The sequence below is a fragment of the Saimiri boliviensis genome, chromosome 9 (genome assembly GCF_048565385.1).
Source record: "Saimiri boliviensis isolate mSaiBol1 chromosome 9, mSaiBol1.pri, whole genome shotgun sequence".
Classification (NCBI taxonomy): domain Eukaryota; kingdom Metazoa; phylum Chordata; class Mammalia; order Primates; family Cebidae; genus Saimiri; species Saimiri boliviensis.
This window is the reverse complement of record NC_133457.1, coordinates 100,212,919-100,232,855: the sequence shown is the minus strand read 5'-3', so window position 1 is coordinate 100,232,855 and position 19,937 is coordinate 100,212,919. Positions and strand designations below refer to the sequence as shown.

Genomic DNA, 19,937 nt, shown 5'->3' with positions numbered 1-19,937 from the left:
CTGACTTCGTGACCTGCCAGCCTCAGCCTCCCAAAGTGCTGGGATTACAGGTGTGAGCCACTGCATCCAGCTGGCCAGTGCAAATCTTAGAGTGGAATGAGTCAGTTCAGAGTATCAGCCCAAAGCAGCTCCAGTGTGAGGCAAGTTTTCCGGGGCCCCCAAATTATCTTCCTCACATGAGATCCAAACTGCCATTGAGAAACTGTCAGAAATTGACATTGGAGGGAGGGGACTGGTAACTCAGGGGAGATTCTTATTCACTGAGTGATTTGGGAACAATTTTTTTTTTTTCTTTTTCTGACCTGTGTTTCCTAATATGTGAAATGAAAGATTTGAGTTGACACTAAGTTATTTCCTCTGGGACATGGTAGGACCAGGTAGTCACGGGTCTGTCCCTAAAGGAAATTCTGGGATCAAAGACCTACACTGGAGAAATGTTCTAGTTCTTGTTTTATGAAAGTTAAGTCAAGCTCAAAGATATTAATAAAAAGATATTTCTTTTTGTTGTTGTTGAGATGGAGTTTCACTCTGTCACCCAGGCTGGAGTGCAATGGCACCATCTCTGCTCACTGCAACCTCCACCTCCTGGATTTAAGCAATTCTCCTTCCTCAGACTCCAGAGTGGCTGAGATTACAGGCACCTGCCACTATGCCCAGCTAAGTTTTTTAATATTTTTAGTAGAGACAGGGTTTCGTCGTGTTGGTGAACATGGTGAGAACATTTCCAGGGGAAAACCATTTTCCTTCTGGCTTATCTGCTGAGAATGACTTCTACTAAATAAAACCTTGCAATCATCCTCCAAGCCCACATGATCCGATTCTTCCAGGTACACCAAGGCAAGAAACCCCAGGATACAGAAAATCCCGCTGTTCTTGTGATAAGGAAGGGGGTTTAATTGAGCTGGTTAACACAAGCCACCTACAGACGGCAACCTAAAAGAGCTCCCTGCAACACACGCCCACTGGGGCTTCAGCTGTAAACATTCACACCTAGACACCGTGGTAGGGTCAGAGCCCCACAGCCTGCCCATCTGTATGCTCCCCTAGAGGTTTGTGCAGCAGGGCACTGAAGAAGCGAGCCATACCCGCATTGCACGCCCTGTGAGAGGGACAAGGGAACCTTTCCTGTTTCAGCGTCTCTACAAAAAAATTTTTTTAATTAGCCAGGTGTGGTGGTGTGTGCCTGTAGTCCTAGCTGCTCAGGAGGCTGAGGTGGGAGGATCACTTGAGCCTGGGAGGTTGAGGCTGCAGTGAGCTATGATCCTGCCATTGTACTCCATCTTGGGAAACAGAGCAAGACTCTCAATAACAACAAATACAGATATATAATATGATTCCGCTCATACTCATATGAAGTATCTAGAATAAGTAAATTCATAGAGACAGAAAGCAAAATAGAGGTTACCAGAGGCCAAGGGAAGGGGAAAATGAGAATGTTGTTTAATGAGTACAGAGTTTCTGTTTGGGATGATGAAAAAGTTCTGGGTCGGGCGTGGTGGCTCACGCCTGTAATCCAAGCCCTTTGGAGGCCAAGGTGGGCGGATCACCTGAGGTAGGGAGTTCAAGACCAGCCTGACTAACATGGTGAAACCCCATCTTTAAAAAAAAAAAAAAAGAAAAGAAAAGAAAAAGTTCTGGAAATAGGAAGTGGTGATGATTACACTACTTTGTGAATGTACTTAATGTCACTGAATTGTATACTTAAAAATAGTTAAAATGGGCCTGGCACAGTGACTCACGCCTGTAATCCCAGCAGTTTGGGAGGCTAAGGTGGGCAGATCACAAGGTATTTTTATGTACCTTTGGGTTCAAGCATTATTTGGGGGCAAGAAATAAAACTTTGTTGCAGTAAGGGCAAGAGATCAAGACCATCCTGGCCAACATGGTGAAACCCTGTCTCTACTAAAAATACAAAAATTAGCTGGGCCTAGTGGCAAGTGCCTGTAATCCCCAGCTACTAGGGAGGCTGAAGCAGGAGAATCACTTGAACCTGGGAGGTGGAGGTTGCAGTAAGCCAAAATCATGCCACTGCACTCCAGCCTGGTGACAGAGCAAGACTTTGTCTCAAAAAAAAAAAAAAAAAAAAAAAAGAGAAAAAGAAAGAAAGGAAGAAACTGCTTATCTGTCAAAAAAAAAAAAAGAATAGTTACAATGGGCCGGGCTTGGTGGCTGACACCTGTAATCCCAGTACTTTGGGAGGCCAAGGTGGGCAGATCATGAGGTCAAGAGACCAAGACCATCCTGGCCAACATGGTGAAACCCCGTCTCTATTAAAAATATAAAAATTAGACCCAGCGCGGTGGCTGACGCCTGTAATCCCAGCACTTTGGGAGGCCAAGGCAGTTGGATCACAAGGTCAGGAGATCAAGACCGTCCTGACCAACATGGTGAAACCCTGTCTCTACTAAAATACAAAAAAATTAGCTGGGTGTGGTGGCACACGCCTGTAGTCCCAGCTACTCAGGAGGCTTAGGCAAGAGAATTGCTTGAATCCAGGAGACAGAGTTGCAGTGAGCCAAGATCGTGCCACTGCACTCCAGCTCTGGCGACAGAGCAAGACTCCGTCTCAAAAAAAAAAAAAAAAAATTAATCATCCTTTTCTTGGGGTTGCACTACTGTCCAATGAGCGCATAGTGAGGGCAGTGCTACCAACACCTAAACAACACACCTGCATCAACTAGAGCTTTGCTTTACCTTGGTGCTTATAAAAAAAATTTTTTTTTAATACAAAAATTAGCTGGGCATAGTGGCGTGTGCCTGTAGTCCCAGCTATTCGGGAGGCTGAGGCAGGAGAATCCCTTATACCCAGGAGGTGGAGGTTGCAGTGAGCCAAGATCACACCACTGCACTCCAGCCTGGCGACTAAGTGAGACTCCATCTCAAAAAATATATATTAAAATGGCAAATTTTGGCCGGGCGCGGTGGCTCAAGCCTGTAATCCCAGCACTTTGGGAGGCCGAGGCGGGTGGATCACGAGGTTGAGAGATCAAGACCATCCTGGTCAACATGGTGAAACCCCGTCTCTACTAAAAAATACAAAAAACTAGCTGGGCGTGGTGGCGCGTGCCTGTAATCCCAGCTACTCAGGAGGCTGAGGCAGGAGAATTGCCTGAGCCCAGGAGGCGGAGGTTGCGGTGAGCCGAGATCGCGCCATTACACTCCAGCCTGGGTAACAAGAGCGAAACTCCGTCTCAAAAAAAAAAAAAAAAAAAAATGGCAAATTTTATGTTATGTATATTTTATCCAAGAAAAAAACTAAAGCTAAAGAAACAGGAGCTCCTGCCAACTGGGTAATAAAAATTAAGCAGAAGCTGGGCATAGTGGTTCACACCTATAATACCAGCACTTTGGGAGGTCAAGACAAGAGTATCATTTGAGCCCAGGAGTTGGAGACCTGTCTGGGCAGCATAGTGAGACACCCCCCGCACCCCATCTCTATAATTATAGAAATTTTTAAAAAGTTAAAAAATTAGGCAGAGTAAAAACAAAAACACAAACACAATAACTAATAGTTGTATTCATTTCGTAGCTTATCTAAGAATAATTGGGAGCAAATTCCTTCAGATATTCCAGGACTGCTGGATTTATTTAGGATTCACCTATACTGTGTTGCTCATGATCTTCCCACATATTCGTGATCACTTTGAGTATAGTACACTAATTGTCTTCACCTTTAGCAGAGCAAAGAGCAAATGACAGGCAAATGTTCTTGGGGGAAAAAATGGAGGAACCAAAATACCCTTTTCTGATCAGGTACAGAACTCATATAGGATTTATGTAGCTAAGCATAGAAGGAAGAGCTCAGTTCTCTGCTTCTAGTTGAGAATAGAATCAGCAGATATTGTGACAGAAGAGAATTAGATTAGTTAAGAGAAAACCTTCCTGGGAGTCCTTTCACCACTGTAGATGAGAGGATTGGACTAGGAATATCTAACACCTCTCTACCTCTAACAGTACAGTACTTTATTTCTTTTTTTTTTTTTAAAGACGGGGTTTCACCATGTTGGTCAGGCTGGTCTTGAACTCCCAACCTCAGGTGATCCACCTGCCTTGGCCTCCAAAGTGCTTGGATTACAGGCGTAAGCCACCACACCCAGCCTTTTTTTTTTTTTTAATTTAATATATCACACTAGTCCATTAGGGACTCTATTCCTTAAAAAATGAATGTAAATTCACATTGTTGAGTGCCTGTGGCTTGTATGGCACTGTGCCAAGTGCTTTTTTTTTTAGCTTTAGCTTACTCTACTCTCATGAGTCCAGGAAATTAGTATTACAACCCACATTTTATATACAAGGAAATAGGCACAGGTAATTTACGTAACTTATTCAAAATACCAGAGCTAGGAAGAAGCACAACTGAGGACCAAGACCAGGGATTCCTGATTCAAAGTCTTATGCTCCCTCTTAGGCTATGCTACAGAGTCTTCCTTTGTGGAGATATTTGGGATGAGGAGAGAGTTGACTCTAGGCTACAGCCTGGGCCACCTCCTGCTCAAAAGCAGGATGCCTTGGAGCTGCTTCTCCCATCATTATGTCAGAGCCAGGGAGAGGGTGCTGCTGATACTGCCACTCCCCAGAAATTGAGCTGGAAACTCTGCCCATCAATCTTCAAAGCTCTTTGCAGGTGCTTACCTGTGCTTGTAAATCACAGGACCATTCATTTCCCAAGTGAAGAGGTTGCAGCCCTAACAGAAGAAAAGAGACTTGACCAGAAAAGGACAGTGTCTCTTGACAGAGGTGTGACCTTTCATCTTTTTGAGTCCTCTGACCTAGAATGGGAAGAACAACAATCAAAAAAAAAAACTAAGTTTCAGTGGAAAACACATTGATGTAGGTGAAGGATCTTGTGCTTAGGTTTTGCCAGAGGACATGCCAGAACAATTTCCCATGAGTCCTGGTCTTCTGGCCTCTGGTCCATTCCATACAAACTCCACAGCTAGGTATTTGAGGCTTCCACAGTACACCTCTCTTTCTTTTCTTTTCTTTTTTTTTTTTTTTTACAGGTATGTGCCACCACGCCTGGCTATTTTTTAATTTTTAGTAGAGATGGGCGGGGGAAGCGGGGTCTTACTATGTTGGCCAGGCTGGTCTCGAAATCCTGACCTCAGGTGATCCACCCACCTTGGCCTGCCAAAGTGCTGGGATCACAGGCGTGAGCCACCACACCCAACCATGCCTGGCTAGTATTCTATTTTTCATAGAGACAGGTTCTCACTATGTTGCCCAGGCTGGTTTCAAACTCCTGGGGTCAAGCAACTCTCCCACCTCAGCTTCCCAAAATGCTGGAATTATAGGCATGAGCCACCACACCTAGCCTGTAGCTCTATTTTTAACTGCTATCAGTCTTGAACAGCTCCTAATTCTTCTCACTGTTCCCTATACATGCCTCACCTTGTTCCACTACAGTGGATTGTGGCGGACATGACAGTTTTAATTTCCCTTCTTCCAGTAATAATCCCTCCCTTTTCTTTGGAGAACTCTTTGCCCTTCACTCAGCAGACAGAACCCAATATCCTCCAACGGAATGTTATCTTTCAGGCCACAAGGATTAATTCATGTGGCTAAGATTGCCACATCGTAATCTTCTTTGGGACTTTTCTACTAAAGGTAGCAGGGAAGGCTGTCTCACTCTCCACTGATCTCCCTTATCTGGGCCTCTCTCTCGGTGCCTAGCACTTTTTACTTTTTAATATGATTATTCTTTTTTTTTTTTTTTTTCTTTTGAGAGGGAGTCTCTCTGTTGCCAGGCTGGAGTGCAGTGGCGTGATCTCGGCTCGCTGCACTCTCCGCCTCCCAGGTTCAAATAATTCCCCTGCCCCAGCCTCCCAAGTAGCTGGAACTACAGGCGTGAGCCACCACGACCAGCTAATTTTTGTATTTTTAGTAGAGATGGGGTTTCACCATGTTGGCCAGGGTGGTCTCAATCTCTTGACCTAATGATCCGCCCACCTTGTCCTCCCAAAGTGCTGGGATTACAGTCGTGAGCCGCTGTGCCTGGCCTTAATATGATTATTCTTACATTCTCCGTGAGAATGTCTCAACTACTGCTTTCTCCAAATGCTAAAAAATAATTTTTTTTTGAGATGGAGTCTCACTCTGTTGCTGAGACTGGAGTGCAATGGCATGATCTCAGCTCACTGCAATCTCTGCCTCCTGGGTTCTAGAGATTCTCCTGCCTCAGCCTCCCTAGTAGTTGGGATTACAGAAGTGTGTTACCAGACCTGGCTCATTTTTGTAATTTTAGTAGAGACAGGGTTTCGCCATATTGGCCAGGCTGGTCTTGAACTCCTGACCTCTGGTGATCCACCCGCCTTGGCCTCCTGAAGTGCTGGGATTACCGGCATAAGCCACTGTACTCAGACTAAATGCTCAATTTAACAAGCACTTACTTTCTGTCTTATGTGCAGATGTTGTGCTATATTCTAGGGATACAAGTTGGACAAGACATAGTACCTTGTTGAATGGATGGATGAATAAAAATGCTCCTCTGGATTACACCCAGAAATTTGCCTGGTACCTACTCCAAAAAAAATAAAATAACTTATCACAGGGGATTTGAGCAGAAGAAAATAAGAAATATAAAGTTCAGGCCAGGCACGGTGGCCCAAGCCTGTAATCCCAGCACTTTGGGAGGCCGAGACAGGTGGATCACAAGGTCAAGAGATCCAGACCATCCTGGTCAACATGGTGAAACTCCATCTCTACTAAAAACACAAAAAATTAGCTGGGCATGGTGCCGCGTGCCTGTAATCCCAGCTACTCAGGAGGCTGAGGCAGGAGAATTGCCTGAACCCAGGAGGCGGAGGTTGCAGTGAGCCGAGATGGCGCCATTGCACTCCAGCCTGGGTAACAAGAGTGAAACTCCGACTCAAAAAAAAAAAAAAAAAGAAAGAAATAGAAAGTTCAAAGTCATTAACCTGGCATTCAAGAACTTCTACAACCTGATTCTAATTTTGTCTACCTACCACACTCTTAGCTCTAGCCAAACTGAACTGTTTGTTGTCCTAGAAAACACTATGTCTCCACTTGCATGTTTGTTTGCCCAGGCTCTGGTCTTCTCCCACGATTTCTCTTCCTGTTTTTCCCTCCCATTTCTACTATTTCATTCTGCCCTTTCTTTTTCTTTCTTCTTTTTAATTTGATCCTCCCACCTCAGCCTCCCAAGTAGCTGGGACTATAGGAGTGCACCACCATGTCCCACTAATTTTTGTATTTTTTGTAGAGATGGGGTTTTGCCATGTTGCCCAGGCTGGTCTTGAACTCCTGGCCTCAAGTGATCCTCCCAAAGTGCTGAGATTACAGGAATAACCACTGCACTCAACCTCTTTCCTTCACTTTTACCTCTTCTCCTCCCCTTTTCCTTCCTTTTCTCCCTCCCAGAGGTTTCTTTCAATACTTCCTCCTAATTTTCCTCTCATTTATTTTCTGACCTCCTTCCCTCTCCACCAGACTTGGCAGTGCCCTCGATGTTTGTGCACAGTCTCCTCCCTTTGAGGGCAAAAGATAGGTAAGATAAGACAATTGTAAGTAAAACAGCTTTTAGATCTCATCACAAGAAGCCCTCAGAGTGGGTGGAAAAAAGGGGGAGAAACGGAAGGGGAAGAGATCTTAGTGGCAGAGAAGCTGCCTGGGGACTGTGGGTGAATCTATGGAAGGCCTTCTGCCAGTTATTTTCCTCCAACCCACCCCCAGCTTTCCTTTCCTTCTTCTGATCAAAGAATTAGGAAAAGTTAGAACTGCAAAAATCCTTAACACTTTTTTACTCCACCTCCAAGAGTTTGCCACTGGGAACTGAGGCATAGAAAAGAGAAGCAACCAGCTGATGTCACCCAGCAAGTCAGGAGCTCAGCAGAAACTGGAATCCCAGGCTTCCTGCCCCCCAGACCAGTAAGTGTCCTTCCACCTATACCACAATCTTTGTTTTGAGACAGAGTCTCACCCTTGCTGCCCAGGCTGGAGTAATGGAATGAAATGGTGCCATCTCGGCTCACTGCAACCTCTGTCTCCCAGGTTCAAGCAATTCTCCTGCCTCAGCCTCCCAAGTAGCTGGAATTACAGGCATTCGCCACTACACCCGGCTAATTTTGTATTTTTAGTAGAGACGGGGTTTCTCCATGTTGGTCAGGCTGATCAACTCCCAACCTCAGGTGATCCACCCACCTTGGCCTCCCAAAGTGCTGGGATTACAGGCATAAGCCACCGCGCCCGGCCTATACCACACTCTTAAACCTCTTTCCTCTTGTCACTATTCCTCTCCCTTTACTGAACTCCTATTTCACCAGGTTTGGGATTATGTCTAAGGATTCCCAATCTCCTCCTAGTGAGCATAGGGGCTAGTGAAGTAGGTACAGAAGGGACAAACCACATAAGTTCTGGCCTAAATCTTAGGGGCATAATGGATGGTGGCAAGGGATGCTGTGGTTTAGCTGGCCATCCTGCCAGGACCCCTATCATACCCCACCAGCCACAGACTTAAAGCAGAGGCCACCCAGGCACAGGATGGTCTGTGGCTGGCGGAGGTTGCTGGAGGCAGGGGGGAGGAAAGGGTTTCCAGCAGCTCTGCTTTCAGTCTGCTCTTCCACTCCACAAAGGGCCACTGTCTGAGCACAGAGGGACACTGGAGGGAGGCCTCCCAAGGTGCTCGGCAACAGGGCCGGGTTTCATCACACTGGGCCTCCAGGCCAAGTAAACATCAGAGTAGAAACAGGCCCAGCAGTTTCTGCAGAGCAGCTCCTGGCTCCAGACGGGCTCAGCAGCATCCTTACCCAGGGCTTTCCTGAGACAATAAGGAGGGCTAAGGTCATTGGCCCAATTTCATAGCTGCAGAAAAAAATAATAAAGAATGGGCTTTATCCAAGTTCATTTCCCATTGCTCAAGGAGCAAACAAACATCCTATATCCCTCTTAAGGGGCAGGAGTTTTTTACAATAACTTTTTTTTTTTTTTTTTTTTTGAGATGGAGTCTGGCTCTGTCGCCCAGCCTGGAGTGCAGTGGCATGATCTCAGCTTACTGCAACCTCTGCCTCCCAAGTTCAAACAATTCTTCTGCCTCAGCCTCCCAAGTAGCTGGGACTATAGGCGCACATCACCACACCCAGCTAATTTTTCTATTTTTTTTTTTTTAGTAGAGATGGGGTTTTGCCATGTTGGCCAACCTGGAGTCAAACTCCTGACCTCAAGTGATCTGCCGGCCTTGGCCTCCAAAAGTGCTGGGATTACGGGTGGAGCCACTGCACCCGGCCACAATAACTTTTTAAATTAGTTCAGAGGGAGAGAGGCCTGTGAACTGAAGTAATTAAGGAAGACTTCCTAGAGGAAGTATGATTTACGCTTAGCTTCCATGTTTGGGTAGAATCTCCACAATAAATGGACAGGAAAGAGAAAGGCATTTCAGGCAGACAGCATAGCACTGACAAGGTATAGCATCTGGAAAGCAGGAGCATTTAGGGTCAATAAAGAGCTCTGGCTAAGGTAGAGGATTCACACTGAAAAGGGTAGCAAATAAGGCTGGAAAATTTGATTGAGAGTTAAACCACAGCTAGTCTTTTGTTTTGTTTCGGTTTTTTGAGGCAGAGTCTCACTCTGTCACCCAGGCCGGAGGGCAGTGGCACCATCTGGGCTCACTGCAACCTTTACCTCCCGGGTTCAAGTGATTTTCGTGCCTCAGCCTTCCAAGTAACTGGGATTATAGATGTGCACCACCACATGGGGCTAATTTTTGTATTTTTAGTAGGGTTTTACCATGTTGGCCAGGCTGGTCTCAAACTCCTGACCTCAAGTGATCTGACCACCTCGGCCTCACAGAGTGTTAGGATTACAGGTGTGAGCCACTGTGCTTGGCCTAGACCACAGCTAGTCTTTTTTTTTTTTTGACACGGAGTTTCGCTCTTGTTACCCAGGCTGGAGTGCAATGGCGCGATCTTGGCTCACCGCAACCTCCACCTCCTGGGTTTAGGCAATTCTCCTGCCTCAGCCTCCTGAGTAGCTGGGATTACAGGCATGCACCACCATGCCCAGCTAATTTTTTGTATTTTTAGAAGAGACAGGGTTTCACCATGTTGACCAGGATGGTCTCGATCTCTTGACCTTGTGATCCACCCGTCTCGGCCTCCCAAAGAGCTGGGATTACAGGCTTGAGCCACCGCGCCCGGCCCACAGCTAGTCTTAATAGCCAGGTTGAGGAGTCACACACAGAGCAGTAATGGGATGAAAGCAGAATTTTAGGGCCGGGCGCGGTGGCTCAAGCCTGTAATCCCAGCACTTTGGGAGGCTGAGGCGGGTGGATCACAAGGTCAAGCGATCGAGACCATCCTGGTCAACATGGTGAAACCCCGTCTCTATTAAAAATACAAAAAGTTAGCTGGGCCTGGTGGCACGTGCCTGTAATCCCAGCTACTCAGGAGGCTGAGGCAGGAGAATTGCCTGAACCCAGGAGGCGGAGGTTGCGGTGAGCCGAGATCGCGCCATTGCACTCCAGCCTGGGTAACAAGAGCGAAAACTCCGTCTCAAAAAAAAAAAAAAAAAAGGCCGGGCGCGGTGGCTCAAGCCTGTAATCCCAGCACTTTGGGAGGCCGAGGCGGGTGGATCACGAGGTCGAGAGATCGAGACCAACCTGGTCAACATGGTGAAACCCCGTCTCTACTAAAAATACTAAAAATTAGCTGGGCATGGTGGCGTGTGCCTGTAATCCCAGCTACTCAGGAGGCTGAGGCAGGAGAATTGCCTGAACCCAGGAGGCGGAGGTTGCGGTGAGCCGAGATCGCGCCATTGCACTCCAGCCTGGGCAACAAGAGCGAAACTCCGTCTCAAGAAAAAAAAAAAAAAAAAAAAGCAGAATTTTAGAAAACTTAGGATGGTGTGGAAAAGGCCCTAGATTGAACCCTCTGGATAACCTTGGACTGGTTATGGCATCTTTTGGGGATTTAGTTTCTTCATCGTTAAAATAAAACAGTTGCAGTAGAAAATCTAAAGCCCCTCTACATTTCTAAAATGCAAAGATTCTCCGATGGGGAAACATGGACCCTACAGAATGAAAAAGGGAGACCAAGAGGCTGGGAGGACAGTCCGGAGGCTATGGCCAACCTCTAGATATCTCTGGGCTGCATTTCTGCAGTGAATTGTCTGCTCAGAACTGCAAAAAGGCTATTACCACCACCGCTACCACTGTTAGGCACTGTGCTAAGTACTGCCCCTTTTTAAAAAAATTTCATTTTTGTGAATAGAAAATGCATGCACACACTGCAAAATCTAAAAGCATAAGAGGATGTAGATATAGTGGAAATGTTTCCTTCTTCTCCTATTTCCAGCGACCTATTTCTTCTTCCACTGTTAACAGTTGAGTATCCTTTCAGACGTACATGAGCCTATACCTGTATAAAGATTTTATGAAATTTTTTTTTCTTTTTTTACAGAAATGAGTGCATTGGCTAGGGGTGGTGGCTCACGCCTGTAATCCTGGCACTTTGGGAGGCAGACCACCTGAGGTCAGGAGTTCAAGACCCAGTCTGACCAATGTGGCAAAACCCTGTCTCTACTAAAAATACAAAAATTAGCTGGGTGTGGTGGTGTGTGCCTATAATCCCAGTTACTCAAGAGGCTGAGACAGGAGAACCGCTTGAACCCAGGGGGTAGAGGTTGCAGTGAGCTGAGACTGAGCCATTGCTCTCCAGCCTGGGCAACAGAATGAAACCCTGTCTCTACCAAAAATACAAAAATTAGACAGGTGTCATGATGCATGCCTGTAATCCCAGCTATTTGGAAGGTTGAGGCAGGAGAATTGCCTGAGCCGAGGAGGAAGAGGTTGTGGTGAGCCAAGATCACGCCACTGCACTCCATCCCAGGTGATAGAGTGAGACTCTATCTCAAGAATAAATAAATAATAGCATGTTTCTTTTCTATTACAAACAACACATTAATGAATATCCTTTACATTTGTCATTCAGCATATGCAGAAATACGTCCATGGGTCTGGGCGTGGTGGGTGTAATCTCAGCACTTTGAGAGGCCAAGCTGGGCGGATCACCTGAGGTTAGGTGAGGTCAGGGGTTCAAGACCAGCCTGGCCAATGGGTGAAACCCCTGTCTCCACTAATAATACAAAATTAGAGCCTGGTGCGGTGGCTCACACCTGTAATCCTAACACTTTGGGAGGCTGAGGTGGGTGGATCACCTGAGGTCAGGAGTTCAAAACCAGTCTGGCCAATAGGGTGAAATCTCATCTTTAAAAAAATAAATAAAAATTAAAAAATACAAAATTAGCTGGACGTGGTGGTGGGCACCTGCAATTCCAGCTACTAGGGAGGCTAAGGCAGGAGAATCACTTGAACCCAGGAGGCAGAGGTTGTGGTGAGCCGAGACCACACCATTGCACTCCAGCCTGGGCGAAAACAGTGAAACTCCATCTCAACAACAACAATAAAAAGAAATGTGTCCACAGGATATGTTCCCAGAATTGGAAATTTGTGGGTTTGTTTTTGTTTTTGTTTTTGTTTTGAGATGGTGTTTTTCTTTTGAGATGGAGTCTGGCTCTATAGCCCAGACTGGAGTGCAGTGGTGCCATCTTAGCTCACTGCAACCTCCACCTCCCAGGTTCAAGCAATTCTCCTGCCTCGGCCTCCCAAGTAGTGGGACTACAGGTGCCTACCACCACACCCAGCTAATTTTTATATTTGTAGTAGAGATGGGGTTTCACCATGTTGACCAGTGTGGTCTTGAACTCCTGACCTCAGATGATCCACATGCTCGGCCTCCTAAAATGCTGGGATTACAGGCATGAGCCACCGTGCCCAGCCACACTGACCTTTTTATATATTTTAATATGTACAATAATAAGTTAGGGTAATCATAATTATACCAAGTATGCAAATGAGAAAAGGCACAGAAAGATTCAATAACTTCATCAAAGTCACATAGCCCTTATGTAGTAGCACTGAGAATCTGATATAGACAGTGTGACACTAGAGCCAACACAATCATTCCACCAGTGGTTCTCAGACTTTAGCACACACCAGCATGAACTGGAGGCTTGTTAAAACAAAGAGCACTATGCCCTACTCTAAAAGAGTTTCTGATTCAGTCCATCTATGGTGGGGCACAAATTTGTTTTTGGGTTTTTTTTTGAGATGGAGTCTCACTCTTGTTGCCCAGGCTGGAGTGCAAGGGTGCAATCTCGGCTCACAGCAACCTCTGCCTCCTGGGTTCCAGCAATTCTCCTGTCTCAGGCTCCTGAGTAGCAGGGATTACAGACACCTGCCACCATGCCCAGCTAATTTTTGTATTTTTAGTAGAGATGGGGTTTTACCATGTTAGCCAGGCTGGTCTTGAACTCCTGACCTCAGGTGATCTGCCTACCTCGGCCTCCCAAAGTGCTGGGATTACAGGCGTGAGCCATTGTACCCAGCTGAACTTGTATTTTAATAAATTCCCAGGTGGTCCAGATACTGCTTGCCTAAGGACCACACTTTGAGAACCACTGTATTCTACTAGCTCTCCCACTTTAGCTGTGCAAATAGCTCAGAAAGAAAGAAGTTGGTACCCAGCATGTGGCTTTAACAGGACTAGAGTTGAGAGACACTGGAGAGTGCCTGGAGCCTATAAGGTTATCCTCCATGAGGACAGAGTGAGAGTCTGGCACAGGCACATAGTACTCAATAAATAATTAATAAATGAATAAATAAAGGAGGTACAAATGCTCCCTGCAACTTGTTGCTGCCTCTTCTTCCCAGCACCACAGGAGTCCCCTGCCCCTGGGAAGCCCCACTGCCCATACTGGCTGAGATCCAAATCCATGCTATGAAAGCCCTTGGGAGTGAAACTGTTCATTTCCTCCCATGGCCTATAATGAAATAAATGAGGCAGCCAGGACCCTGTTATTAATGGAGAGACAAGATCTTAGCATGCTAGGGCTAGTTTGAGATAAGCTAGTCTGATGCTCTCATTTTATTATTATTAATAGCAATAACTCATAGCACACCCATGCAATTGACATGCTTGCTTAAAAAAAAAAAATCCCTCTAACCAGTATTTCCTTCCCCCTTATTCTGGTGCAGTACATTTCTTTCCAAGAGGGAAGCCATTGCATGTGGTTGGTGTGGCTGGCGCGCATGCGCGCGCGCGCACACACACACACACACACACACACACACACACACAGGCTGGGAGAGATATAAATTCAGGAAGAGGCTGGATGTGGTGGCTCATGCCTGTAACCCCAGCACTTTGGGAGACCAAGGTGGGCAGATCACTTGAGGTTAGGAGTTTAAGACCAGCCTGGTCGGGCGCGGTGGCTCAAGCCTGTAATCCCAGCACTTTGGGAGGCCGAGGCGGGTGGATCACAAGGTCAAGAGATAGAGACCATCCTGGTCAACATGGTGAAACCCCATCTCTACTAAAAATACAAAACATTAGCTGGGCATGGTGGCGTGTGCCTGTAATCCCAGCTACACAGGAGGTTGAGGCAGGAGAATTGCCTGAACCCAGGAGGCGGAGGTTGCCGTGAGCCAAGATCGCGCCATTGCACTCCAGCCTGGGTAACAAGAGTGAAACTTCGTCTCAAAAAAAAAAAAAAAAAAAAAAAAAGACCAGCCTGGGCAATACAGCGAAACCCTGTTTCTACAAACCCCCAGCTAAAATACAAATATTAGCTGGGCATGGTGGCGCCCACGTGTAATCCCAGCTATTTGGGAAACTGAGGCATGAGAATCGCTTGAACCCGGGAGGCAGAGGTGCAGTGAGCCGAGATCGCCTGAGCAGAATGACCATGCTGCTGAGCAGCAAAGCACTGACAGAGATTTCCCCAAAACCCGCAAAAAAAAGTTTTCAAGGTCAGGGATCGTGTCCTGAGGATCCCACACACCAACCCAACTCCTCAAGGTGCTGCGTCCCTTACAGAATCAGATCCCTAACCTCAGACTCCTCGAGGTCCCGCAGCCTCTTCCCAGCCCGGGCTCTTCCTCCAGCTGTTCCTCACCTGGCCCCAAGTCCCATCCCTGCTGCCTGCCTGTCCCTCACTCTCTGTCCTGGACTCCCTTCCCTGTGGGAACCCGGGCAGCTGGAGAGGAGGCGGCTATCCCTCAGCCAGGTTTGGTCCCAGATGCACTTCAGGGGGGCAACCTGACACCCACCTGCAGGGGGACAGATGCGGCCAGTGGTGGCCACCAGCAAACATGTGCCTCAGACACAGATGCCGCCGGTCAAGCCAAGCCAGCCAGGGGCGCCCAGGAAGGGACAGCCAAGCGACTGTTATTCTGCACGCTCTGTCCGTGTGGGGCAGCCGGACCCAGCTGCCGCCACGGTCACCGACTAACAGGGCAGCTCCAAGGGGGACAGCCTCGGCAGGGGTCAGCAAGTCTCTGGAAGCTGGCAGCACCACTTGGACCAGGCGTCACCAGAGTCAGTCCGTGGGTGTCAGCCCGCTCAACAGATGGAGTAAAGCAGTCGGGCGCGGTGGCTCACGCCTTTAATATCAGCGCTTTGGGAGGCTGAGGCGGGTAGATCACCTGAGGTCGGGAGGTTGAGACCAGCCTAAGCAACATGGTGAAACCCCGTCTCTACTAAAAATACAAAAATTAGCTGGGCATGCATGCCTGTAATCCCAGCTATTCAGGAGGAGGCTGGTCAGGCAGAGGCAGTCAGGCCGCCCCGGTCAGACGCAGCCGGGCAGGCCCAGACGCGGGCGGCCGGGCCAGAGCAGCCAGCCAGTCAGCCAGTCAGTCCGTCAGTCAGTCAACCAGTCGGCCAGCCAGCTGCGGTCAGACGGACAGATCCAGCAGTCTTGGTCTGTCAGGCACCCACGAAATCTGCGTTCAGCCAGACGGAACCAGACACACTCATACTATTATCAGGCGGTGGCGACGCCTGTGGTCAGTCAGGCACAGTCGCTGGGTCAGAGGCAGCCCGTCGGGCACAGACGGAACTAGCCGAGTTGCCGCTGTGGAGCCGGACCAGGGCCTTTCTCACGGCAGGGCGTTGCTGGAGGCGGGGCTTCGTCCCGGGCTGAGGCTCGTTCCGGGGCGGGGCTTCGTTCTGGGTGGAGCGTTGGCTGGAGGCGGGGCCTCGCCGGGCTGAGGCTCCGGGGCGTGGCCCTGTCTCCCCTCCCGGCAGCCTCCGGGTGTTGTCGTGGCAGCCGCAGCCCGATGCTAGACTGCCAGCGGGTCCAAGGACTCGAGGCCCTTCCAACACTAGGAGCGTTGGCGCAGCTCCTGGCGCCCTAGCGCCTGCCGAGTGAGGCCGACTCTCAATAAGTGGCCAGAGGGTTCGGCGGACCGCCCCCCGCAGAGCAGCAAAGTCCCCGCTGCGGGGTCGTCACTTTCTCATCCCCTTGCTCATGCGGTTATGATTGGGGGGCTGAGAAGGACTCACGTCAGGCGACGCAGCAACAAGTGACAGAGACTCAGACACTCTGGAGCTCCAGCTGCTCACCTGACCCTGCACCGCCCGCCCCAGGAGAAATCAAACCTCTGTAGGCAGAGAGGTGAGGAGTATCCAGCAGAGCAGCCCTGCGGTGATGTGATTAGAGGACTCTGGCGCAACAATGTCAAGGCGACCACTCACCTTGTGCCCAGCCCTGTAATGAAAGGTTTATATACAGTATTTCACCCGACCCTCATAATTTTGCTTTGGAGTTCTATAATGATTCCCCCACCTTTTTTTTTTTTTTTTCTTTTTTTTTGAGACGGAGTTTTGCTCTTGTTGCCCAGGCTGGAGTACAATGACGTGATCTCGGCTCACTGCAACCTCTGCCTCCCGGGTTTAAGCGATTCTCCTGCCTCAGCCTCTCGAGTAGCTGAGATTACAGGCACGCGCCACCATGCTCGGCTAATTTTTTGTATTTTTAGTAGAGACGGGGTTTCTCCATGTTGGTCAGGCTGGTCTCGAACTCCCGATCTCAGGTGATCCGCCCGCCTCGGCCTCCTAAAGTGCTGGGATTACAGGCATGAGTCACCTCACCCAACCAATGAATCTCTTTTTACAGATGAGGAAACCAATCACAAAGGGTTTGGTGTTTTGCCCAGGGTCAGGGGCAGTGAGGTGAGGGAGCAGGATTGAAACCCAGGCAGTTCAACTCCTGACATGCTGGACCCTCAACCCACCCTCTGTTTCCTTGTGACCTCTCGAGGGCTCAGCATGAGTCCCCTTCAGCAGACCTTCAGGACTTCCAGCCCTATGCTGGGTCCTGAGGTGGGAGGATCCTGTAGGAGTTTCTGCCTGAAAGAGTCAGAATAAGGGGCTATCAGAACCAAGAACCTAGTGAAACCAGAGGACAAACTATGGGTTTCCCTTGCAGCATTTAGAAGGGGAAGCCTGTGAGATCAGAGAAGCCAGGGCCAAGAAACAACTGGAAAACTGGGTGGGCTATCACTGGGGAACCCTAGGAGTATTACAGCTTCAAGTCAAAGGTCTATGATCAAGCTCTAGCAATGTGAACCAGAGTTAGGAACATTATCATGGGTCATAAATTCAAATGCCTACCGAGGCCAGAAAGGTAATGAAAATTATGAAGAAAAAAAAAAAATCAGGCAGGGTGCAATGGCTCACGCCTATAATCCCAACACTCTGGGGGGCTGAGGTGGGTGGATCATTTGAGGTCAGGAGTTTGAGACTAACCTGGCCAACATGGTGAAACCCCGTCTCTACTAAAAATACAAAAACTAGCTGGGTATGGTGGTAGGTACTTGTAATCCCAGCTAGTCAGGAGGCTGAGGCAGGAGAATCACCTTGAGCCTGGGAGTGAGTTGCAATCGTGCCACTGCACTGAAGCCTGGGCAGCAGAGTGAAACTCCCTCTCAAAAAAAAAAAAAAAAAAAAAAAAAAAAAAAAAAAAAAATCAAATGTGACTGTGCTCTCAGACACCCACTGCCTCTAGTCTTCTAGTTAGGCAAAGTTGGCTAAGTCAGTTGACATCAAGTGTCAGTTTCTTCATCTGTATAATGAGAAGGAAACGTTTGGCTTTATCTCACACATTTTTTTGGGGATCAAACATTATTGTATGTAGAAAACATTTTGTGAAGTGTAACAAACTATAAAATGGAGGGGGAGGAAAATGTGACTGATCATTTATTGTGCATCTGTTTCACAGTCTGCAGGAGTTCTGACAGCATGACTCAGAGTCAGGGCTAGTGTCCTCTGGTACAGATGAAGAGATAGCCTTCAATGAATATGTTGACTTAACCAAAGTCACAAGCTTACCAGAGTTAGAATATAGAACTCTCTGACCTCTAAGACCAGTCTTATACCATTTGGCAAAGTGTGGCTTGGGTCCCACCAATGAAGGGCAGGTAAGCGTTAGTCTGGGAAGGTTCTTGACTTGAAAGAATTCAAGGCTAAGTCAGTAGTGTCAGACAGTAACTTGTATTGAAGTGGCAGCATTCAGCAGCAGACGTACTGCTCCTTGTGGAGTAGGGCTACCCAAAAGCAGTGTGCCCAGAGTAGCAGCTCAAAGGCAGTCTGCAGTCATATTTATACCTACTTTTATTTATATGTAATTTTGGGGACAGATTATGCAGATATTTCTAGGAAAAAGGTGGTAACTTCTTGGTCTCGGGTCATTGCCATGGAAAGGGCAGTAACTCTGAGTGTTGCCATAGCAAGGTAAACTGACATGACACACTGGTGGATGTGTCTTATGGAAAGCTTCTTCTACCCCATCCCTGCTTTAGCTAGTCCTCAATTTGGTCTAGTATCTGAACCTCACTGCCAGACTCGAGTCCTGCCTCCTACCTCACTACTGGTCATACTAAGATGATTAGTAGTGAGTTAGGAGGTGGAAACCAGATGAATATTTGTTGTTGTTGTTGTTGTTGTTGTTGTTGTTGTTGTTGTTTTTGAGACGGAGTTTCGCTCTTGTTACCCAGGCTGGAGTGCAATGGCGCGATCCTGGCTCACCGCAACCTCCGCCTCCTGGGTTCAGGCAATTCTCCTGCCTCAGCCTCCTGAGTAGCTGGGATTACAGGCAAGTGCCACCATGCCCAGCTATTTTTTTGTATTTTTAGTAGAGACGGGGTTTCACCGTGTTGACCAGGATGGTCTCGATCTCTCGACCTCGTGATCCACCCGCCTCGGCTTCCCAAAGTGCTGGGATTACAGGCTTGAGCACCGCGCCCGGCCCAAGATGAATATTTTTTAAAAATAATTTATGTTGCCGGGCGCGGTGGCTCAAGCCTGTAATCCCAGCACTTTGGGAGGCTGAGGTGGGTGGATCACGAGGTCAGGAGATCGAGACCATCCTGGTCAACACGGTGAAACCCCGTCTCTACTAAAAATACAAAAAATTAGCTGGGCATGGTGGCGCATGCCTGTAATCCCAGCTACTCAGGAGGCTGAGGTAGGAGAATTGCCTGAACCCAGGAGGCGGAGGTTGCGGTGAGCCAAGATCGCGCCATTGCACTCCAGCCTGGGTAACAAGAGCGAAACTCCGTCTCAAAAAAAAAAAAAAAAAAATTTATGTTAAAGTTTTTATTTTCTTTTTCTTTTTTCTTTTCTTTCTTTTTTTTTTTTTTTTTTTTTTGAGACAGAGTTTTGCTTTTATTGCCCAGGCTGGAGTGCAGTGGCACAATCTCAGCTCACTGCAACCTCTGCCTCCCGGGCTCAAGTGATTCTCCTGCCTTAGCCTCCCAAGTAGCTGGGACTACAGGTGTGTGCCACGATACCCAGCCAATTTTTTTGTATTTTTAGTAGAGATGGGGTTTCAACCATGTTAGCCAGGATAGTCTTGATCTCCTGACCAGATAATCTGCCTGCCTCAGTCTCCCAAAGTGCTGGGATTACAGGCGTAATCCACCGCGCCTGGCCTATTTTCAATTATAAAGGCAGCTTACTCATACTACAGAAAGTCCTACATTTCACACAGGAAGGGTAGACTGAATAATGGCCACCCAAATATATCAAGTCCTAATCTCTGGAACCTGTAAATGTTACCTTGAGAAAAGAATTTTTGCAGAT

General features: G+C 47.8%; 1 protein-coding gene and 1 non-coding gene across 4 annotated transcripts in view; one reads left to right on the top strand and one right to left on the bottom strand.

Annotated features, from left to right (window-relative positions):
- Positions 1-15,208, bottom strand: part of EPB41L1 (erythrocyte membrane protein band 4.1 like 1) — a 171,984-nt gene extending 156,776 nt beyond the window's left edge. For 2 of the 3 annotated variants that reach the window (XM_074406452.1, XM_074406454.1), the window contains exons 1-2: positions 15,122-15,208; positions 4,633-4,769 (exon numbers count right to left, since the gene is read on the bottom strand). The gene's annotated coding sequence lies outside the window, so the exon portion shown is untranslated. Of the gene's footprint in view, positions 1-4,632; positions 4,772-15,121 lie in introns of those variants that run through there. The other variant, XM_074406453.1, reaches the window with a different exon arrangement.
- On the top strand, positions 2,590-2,712 carry LOC120368007 (U4atac minor spliceosomal RNA). Its single transcript, XR_005582238.1, has one exon. It is a non-coding gene; the product is annotated as a U4atac minor spliceosomal RNA (small nuclear RNA).
- Positions 15,209-19,937: the final 4,729 nt, after the last annotated feature.